This window comes from Carcharodon carcharias, chromosome 21, assembly GCF_017639515.1.
Source record: "Carcharodon carcharias isolate sCarCar2 chromosome 21, sCarCar2.pri, whole genome shotgun sequence".
NCBI lineage: Eukaryota > Metazoa > Chordata > Chondrichthyes > Lamniformes > Lamnidae > Carcharodon > Carcharodon carcharias.
Window position 1 is genome coordinate 79,802,090 of NC_054487.1, and position 8,429 is coordinate 79,810,518.

Genomic DNA, 8,429 nt, shown 5'->3' on the forward strand with positions numbered 1-8,429 from the left:
GGTCCGAGCACGACCGTTCTCAGGTCTTGGATGGCATCGGCTGCGACCTGGACACTCACAGACGCGCGTCGCGCCAACTCCTGCGGGAGCATCCAGCCCAGTCCTCCGCCACCCAGCACGTCCCCGATCCTGGTCACCCCTGCGGCCACAGCCCTCCTCTCCGCCAACCACTGAAAAGGACGGAGGGGCGGATTCCTGAGCAGCGGCTCTCTGACGATAGCCGCTACTCCTGACGGGGGAGAGCTGCGTCGCGAGGCGACCACTTTCCAGACTTTGATCAGGTCCTGGTAAAAGACGGGCAACGCCTGCAAGGAGCCACCGAGGCCCAGCTGTTCTATAAACAGGAGCTGCACGTCATAATTCAGGCCGTGCACCTGACGGAAGAAATACGTCATCAGGGCACACCATCTAGGAGGAGGCTCGACGTAGAGGTATCGCTGCAGGGTCTGAAGGCGGAAAGTCGCCACCTGTGTGCGTAGGCACACTAGCGCCTGACCACCCTCCCTAAGCGGGAGACTCAGAACCTCGGCAGCGACCCAGTGCAATCTTTTGTCCCAGAAGAAGTCGACTAACAATCTCTGGATTCTTGTGACAAAGTCCGGGGGAGGGGTCAAAGTGACCAGCCAATACCACAACATGGCGGCGATCAGCTGGTTTATGACCAGAACTCGACCGCAGTAAGATAGCACTCGGAGCAGTCCTGTCCAGTGCCGCAGGCGAGCGGTGACTTTCGTCTCCAGTTCCTGCCAGTTTGCCGGCCAGGATTCCTCAGCGGGGCAGAGATGGACCCCCAGGTAGAGGAGGCTGGTCCTGCTCCAGGTGAAAGGCCTGAGCTCCTCGGGTAGGGGATCCATCTGCCACTGACCGACCAGGAGTCCAGAACACTTACCCCAGTTGATCCTGGCAGAAGAAGCGGCAGAGTAGACCTCCTGGCACTCGCGCATCCTCCGCAGGTCAGCCGGGTCACTAAACATAAGGAGCACGTCATCGGCGTAAGCCGAAAGGACCACCCCGATGCCCGGCCCGCGCAGAACCAATCCCGACAACCTCCTCCGCAAGAGGCGCAGGAAAGGCTCCACGCAAATAGAATACAACTGGCCAGACAGGGGGCAGCCCTGACGTACCCCTCTCCCAAAGCGAAGGGGCGCCGTCAGGGACCCGTTAACCTTCACTAGACACTCCGCGGCAGTGTACAGAAGTCGGATCCGGGCGACAAAATGCGTCCCGAACCCAAAAGCTCGCAGAGTTCCGAGTAAGTATTCGTGATCCACCCTGTCGAACGCCTTCTCCTGATCGAGAGACAGGAAGGCGCTCGACAGACCAGCCCTCTGGGAATGGTGGATGATGTCCCGGACCAGATGGATGTTATCATAAATGGTTCGGTCCGGGACGGTGTAGGACTGGTCAGGGTGGATCATGTGGTCCAGCACGGTGCCGAGCCGAGAAGACATGGCTCGGGCGAAGATTTTGTAGTCCGTGCTGAGGAGGGAGACCGGGCGCCAGTTTTTAAGAAGGCGGAGATCCCCCTTCTTCGGCAGCAGGGCAATCACGGCCCTGCGCCACGAAAGGGGCATCTCCCCGGTAGCAATGCTCTCCCCCAGGACCCCCGCGAAGTCGCTCCCCAAGACGTCCCAGAACGCCCTGAAGAACTCCACGGTCAGCCCGTCTAGTCCCGGGGTTTTGCCCCTAGAAAGACCGTCGAGTGCGCCGGTCAGCTCCCCCAGACTTATAGGGGAGTTGAGCTTTCCGGCGCACTCCGGGCCGACCTGCGGCAGGTCCTCCCACAAAACTCTGCAAGCTTCCTCACTGGACGGATCCGGAGAGAAAAGGGCAGTGTAGTAATCTCGGGCAATGGCCCTGATGCCCTCCGGATCTGAGACAAGTGATCCGTCGTCGGCCAGCAGCGTAAAGAGCTGCTTACGGACCCCGTGCCTTTTTTCCAGTGAGTAGAAGAAGGGAGTGCCACGGTCCATCTCCTTAAGGAAACAGATCCGCGACCTCACGAACGCGCCCCGAGACCCGACCAGTTGCAGGTCCCGCAGCGCGCCCTTCTTCTCATCGTACACCGACCGCAGGGCCGGGTCCGCGTCGGGCTGACGGAGACGTGCCTCCAGGTCGAGCACCTCCTTCTCCAACTCCTCGACCCTGGATTTGCGTCTCTTTGTCGACCCCTTCGCGTACTCTTGACAGAAAACTCGGACGTGAGCTTTGCCCACGTCCCACCATAGCCTCAAGGAGGGGAAGCCTCCCCGCTTCCTTCTCCAGCCGGCCCAGAAGCGACGGAACGAGTCCAGGAACCGCTGGTCTTCCAACAACAGGTTATTAAAATGCCAGTACGTGGACCCCGTCCGAGCGCAGAACGAAGTGAGCTCCGCCCACACCAGACGGTGGTCCGTGCACGGAACCTGCTGTATAGAAGCAGCCGGAATGCAGGACACGTTCGCCTTCGAAACGTAAAGGCGGTCGAGTCTGGACGCTCCGACTCCAGGTGACACAAAGGTGAACACGCTGGAGTCAGGATGGAGATTTCGCCAGACGTCCACTAAGTCGAAGGACCTGACCAGGTCCCGCAACTTACTCACACCTCGCGTGCAGTGCGGGGTACCGTGACGGTCCCGGACCCCGAGGGTGCAATTGACATCCCCCCCGAGGACGATGCACTCGCCAGCGTCGATGGAGCCGAGATGAGTGGACACTTCTTCAAAGAAGCTCGCTTGCTGCTGCGTGCCCAGGGGAGCGTACACATTCACAAAGTGAAGCACCGCCCCCCCCAGACGCACAGTCAGGTGCAGCAACCGGCCTGGCACTGGCTCCTTGACCCCCAAGATCTCCGGCTGAAAATGCGGGGCCAACAAGATAGCCACCCCGCCAGAATTGGAGGCTAGGTGACTCATGTAGACCCCCCCTCGCCACTCCAGGAGCCACGTGGCTTCGTCTCCCGGAACGGTATGGGTTTCTTGCAGGAAGCACAACGCATACTTCCCGTCCCTGAGGACCGAGAAGTTCTGGAACCTGCGCTGTGCGGCCCTGCTGCCGCGGATGTTGAGGCTGGCTATAGTCGTCTTCATTGTCAAAGGTACATCAAATCTTCACCTTAAGTCATTAAAAAGAAGAAGAGGACTTTTTAGTCCTTCCTCTCCTTCAGGAGCCCAGCGAGAAACGTTTGGACCCTCCGCCGCGCGTTCCTATCCAACTCAGGAGACTTGAGAGCCTCGCGAGTGGACCAGAACACCAGCGGAAAAGAATGCCACCGGTCCAAGGCCAACTGAACCCTGTCTCGGCGACCGCGATGACTCGCCAAAAAGTCCCGGAGTTCCCTTGGGGGGATGAGGGGGGAGTCAGTGGAGGGCACCAGGGGATCCACCGCCTCGCTTGAGAGCAACTCAGCGTAATCTCCAGCGCTCACCACGGACACCCCGTCCTCCTCCAGGTCGTCGCCTCCAGCTTCCGACCCCTCCCCCGCATTGAGTACGGGGGCTGATTCGGAGCTGCCAGCTGGCCCCACCTGTACCTCGATCCCACCCCCAGGATCAAGGCCAGAGGGGTCCTCTCTGGTCTCCTCTAAAGGTTTTGGGTCAGAGGGCAGCGGCAGTTCTGATGCCCGCTCTCCTCCCGGCACCGGGTCGTCCGGGGAGCTCAGGACAAGCTCCTGACCTAAAACTAGGACGCCCGGTGCTAAGGTTTGGGAGGGAGCGGGAAGGCCTTCCTTTTCGCCGCCACCCAATGACCCGTTGACATTTTTTAAATTTTGAAAGTTGCAGTCCCCCGATGAGCCAGAAGGTACCTCGGGGGTATCGAGGGTCTCTGAGTCGGGCACCACCTCAAGGGAGGTGCCTTCAGTGACCCCCGAGGGGCCCTGTTCAGGGGACTGCAGCAGGTTGACAGGGGTAACAGTGGTGGGAGTCTGTGCAGGGGTTTTGAGTTCCCCCAGAGGACAGGGTGAGATTTTACTTGGCGGAGACGCCACCACCTCTTCATCAGGGGAAGGGACACACCCAACTTCTTCAGTTTGGGCATCACCCACCTCCTCCTCCGAAGCGTGACGTCTCTTCCGGGTCAGGCTGGGGGCTAGGGAGACCTCCATTTCCGAGGCCCCCTCCTCCTTGTCCAGCCCTCCTGGACGCTCCACCCTCTGGGTTTTGGGTGTCAGATACCCCGGCTCGGGGTCCCGCGTCTTTTCCCCGTCGGCCCCGGGAGCACGCGCAGAAATGACGCCGGGCCCAGCACTCGGCGCCTTAGCACCCACGGGCCCGGGAGCACACGCGGACACGACGCCGGGGCCGGATGATGTCTTTTCCCCCGAGCCGGTGCTTGCAGATGTTTGGGGGTTTTGGGGCGTTTCAGGGGCCGCCTCCAGGTTGCGGGTCTTCCTCCGCGCCTTCTTACGGCGCGGGGGCTCTCCGCCCGCCTCACCGGCAGCCGAGATGGCAGTGGCCGCCGGCGTCACTTCCCCTTGCGGGGAGGGAGATGGAGTGGTGGCGGGGGGAGGAGGGGCGGTGCCAGCCGTGGCCGCTTGGGTGGGGCTCGTGGCCTTGGAGGCGGGGCAGTTCTTCCTCACGTGCCCCGCCTCCTTACAAGCATGGCACCGCACGCCCTCCACGGTCCAGAAGACCCGATAGGCGGTCCCCTCAAAATTGATAACGAAGGCCCCCTCCAGGCACTCCTCCCGGGCCAAGCGGACAAATACCTGGCGCCGGAAGGAGTACACATGGCGGAGGGCCGAGTCTTTGAGGCCGAGCGGGATCGGTGCAACCCCCGACCTGACCTCCCCCAATTTATTAAGGTGGGGGAGGAGGAGCTCACTGGATAGAATAGGCGGGACGTTCGAAATAATAATTCTCTGGGCGGTGGCCTCAAGCGGGTCCACCGCCAGAAAAGTCCCGCCCACAGTGAGTCCTTTTTGCAGGGCGAGGTGCACCGCCCGCTCGGACCTCAAGAAGAATATGGCCTTCCCATACATTTTAGAGGCCGCGACAATGGCTGAGGGGCCGACGACCCCAGCCATAGCCTTTACGCAGGCCTCTATTGTCATTTCAGGGTGAGCATAGCTCTTTACCCCAAGGGCCCTGGTCAGGAGGCGGAAAGGTGACAGGGCAGCGGGAGCAGCTGGAGCCGCAGAAGCAACCACCCCCGCATAAGTTTTCTTTTTTTGAGGCCCTGCCACCGGTGACAAAACCGCCTCCACATTAGCCCTCGAGGGCCCGGCCACAGGCGATGGTGAATTGGCCTTAGGGCCAGAGCCACGCCCACCCCGGGAAGGATTGGCCATTTTGTTTTTTTCTTTTTATATTTTTTTTTATATATATAGGGAGGAAAGGGGGTGGGGGAGAGAGGTAGAAACAAAGAAACAACCTCCCCTCTTTTAGGCAGGAGAGGAGAGGAGGGAGAGGAGTAAAAGACAGGGAGGCACAGGAGGGAAAGAGGTAAATGTCCAGGTGGGTGTCCTCGATGGTGGATGGACGGTGGGTGGGGGCCTGATGTTCTTCAGGCAGGGGGAGGCGATGTCTTCACCAGCTATTGCTGGCCTTACTGGGAAAAGGGCTGGGTTGGGGGGAGGGGTGGCAGAAAGATGGTTTCAGCACACACACACACCCTCCCTCTCTTCCTTCCCCAACTCCTCTGGCAGTCTTCTTGCCTCCCCCTATAAAAACACAGTCCTTAATTGCCCCCACCTTAAACAAAAATACACAGTTCAGACACCCACCTAGGATGTTGTTTTTTAACTCAGTCCTGGCCTCCTGGCCTTCCTGTCCTGTATCAACAGCAGCAACTGTTCTCTTCTCTCCCTCTCTCTCCTTTGGCAGCACTGGAGGAGCAGCAGCAGAAGCAGCAGCAGAAGCAGCAGAAGCAACAACCCCAAAGGCAGCAGCAGAAACAGTTGAAACACTGAGGAGCAGCAACACCAACACCACACACCTTCTCTCCTCAGTATCAGGGAACCAACTCCCAAATGCTTTAAGCAGGCCTGTATTTGTAACTCCTTCGAGTACAAACCTGTTTCCATCTGTTTCAGATGAAGTTACATTGTTTCATAGTTTGCCATTGTGAGATTTGAACTCTTGATTTTGGGGTTACAAACCCAGTACCATAACCACTTGGCTATTTAGGCCAAGCCTCAACATTGCAGGTATAAATCTCCTGACTCCACTCTCTTCTTGTGTCAGTCAGTATTTCTTTATACTTCTGGATCTTTTCCCTGTCCAGCTGAAATTACATTGTTTCATAACTTGCCATGGTGAGATTTGAACTCTTGATCTTGGGGTTATAAGCCCAGTACCATAACCACTTGGCTATCATACCAGAACCAAATAACCAAGAGTAACTCTTTCGAGTACAAACACATTTCCATCTGTTCCTATTCAGATGAAGTTACATTGTTTCATAATTTGCCATTGTGAGATTTGAACTCTTGATACTCTTTCGAGTTTAAACATGTTTCCATCTGTTCCTATTCAGATGAAGTTACATTGTTTCATAGTTTGCCATTGTGAGGTTTGAACTCTTGATAATCTTTTAAATGAAAACCAAATCAACAAAATTGGGATAAATCAGGCACAGCCCCTAATTCAGGTCAGCTGTAAAACCAAGAACAAAGTTTAAAGGAAACTTACAAACTTTAAATCAAAATGTGATTAAAGGGGTCAACAAAACACCCCAGTCCCCGCGGTGCCCACCGAGCACGGAAGGCCTCGAGAGTGCCAGCAGACACCGCGTGCTCCTTCTCCAGGGACATCCGGCAGCGAACGTAGCTGCGGAAGAGGGACAAACAATCGGGCGGGACTCCCCCGTCGATCGCCCGCTGCCTGGACCTGTTAATGGCCAACTTGGCCAGGCCCAGGAGCAGGTTCACGAGGAGGTCCTCCTCCTTCCCGACCCCCTTCCGCACCGGGTGAAACACATTTCCATCTGTTTTTTCAGATAAAGTTACATTGTTTCACCATTGTGAGATTTGAACTCTTAATCTTAGGGTTACAAACCCAGTACCATAACCACTTGGCTATTTAGGCCAAGCTTAAAGATGGTGTAACTCCTTCAAGTACAAACCCATTTCCATCTGTTTCAGGTGAAGTTACATTGTTTCATGGTTTGCCATTGTGAGATTTGAACTCTTGATCTTAGGGTTACAAACCCAGTACCATAACCACTTAGCTATTTAGGCCAAGCCCTACTGCACCTGGTATTCCCAGGCAGTCTCCCATCCAAGTACTAACCAGGCCTGAGTCTGCTTAGCTTCCGAGATCAGGCGTTTTCAGACTAGTATGGCCGTAGGCAACACGTTTTCATCTGTTCCAATTCAGATGAAGTTACTTTGTTTCATAGTTTTGTCATTGTGAGATTTGAACTCTTGATACTCTTTTGAGTAAACCTTTTTCCATCTGTTTCAGATGAAGTTACATTGTTTCATAGTTTGCCATTGTGAGATTTGAACTCTTGAGCTTGGGGTTGCAAGCCCAGTACCATAACCACTTGGCTATTTAGGCCAAGCAAATAGGGGTCAGGAAGCTGCATTGTGTGGGAAACAGTTGTCAATGCATCAGTAATTACATTGTCAAGGTCCAATAACAATCATCTTGTTGACTGGCAATTATGTTGTCTAGCAATTACATTGTTAAGACAATCGCATTGTTAAAACAGGTGATAGGGATTGGCTTAGCCATAAATGGTTACAGTTGTAATACTTCAGTGGGGAAAGGAACTGGATGATTGTCACTTTGGTTGAAGAATAAACTTGCTTGAGGCAAAAGACCAGCTTTAGACTTACTCTTATTAGATGCAATTGTTGGAGTTAACAACAGTGGCCCACCTGTGATTTTCCCTGAATTAGTCAGATGGCGGGTGGACCTTCCAATTCAGGCTGGTGAAAGGGCTCTTGATACTGGAGACCCAATTGGAGGACCCCTGCCTCAGCTGGGAAGCAGATGAGTGAGGGAGGCAAAATGGAGGCACTCTCTCTACAGCAGCATTTTGAAATTTAAAATAAAATAGCTGATGAAGCAGCTGGACTATATTGTGGAAGCTGAATCCAGGGAGGTACTTTAGGCTTTGTTGATGAGTTGGCCCCAGGAGGCCAGCTGTCTCCAGGTAGCTACACTATCCCTCACCTCAGTCTGTTGGCCTAGAGGCTGAATGGAAAATCCAGTGGCTGGTAGGCCTACTTCTCCATCCATCCCTCTGGGTAAATAGCCCAGGATGACCCTCCCACTTCTGATTATGTTGCTGTCCCTGGTGGTCTTGAAATTTCAGCCCTTAATATTGGTGTGTGAATATGCCCTTGGCTGCTAACTTGTTCTTGACTGCAAGAAAATCCTGTTCCTGTGGGTAACACATTAAATCAGAGACATTTGTCAGCTGTGGCCTAGTTGGTAGCACTCTCAACACTGAGGCAGAAGATTGTGTTTTAAAGCTCCACTCCAGGGCTTGAGTGGAAA

At 55.2% G+C, this 8,429-nt stretch overlaps 1 pseudogene; it reads right to left on the reverse strand.

The window, feature by feature from the left end:
• Window positions 1-7,162: 7,162 nt before the first annotated feature.
• LOC121293467 lies at window positions 7,163-7,271 on the reverse strand (annotated as a pseudogene).
• Between the last annotated feature and the right edge of the window lie 1,158 nt (window positions 7,272-8,429).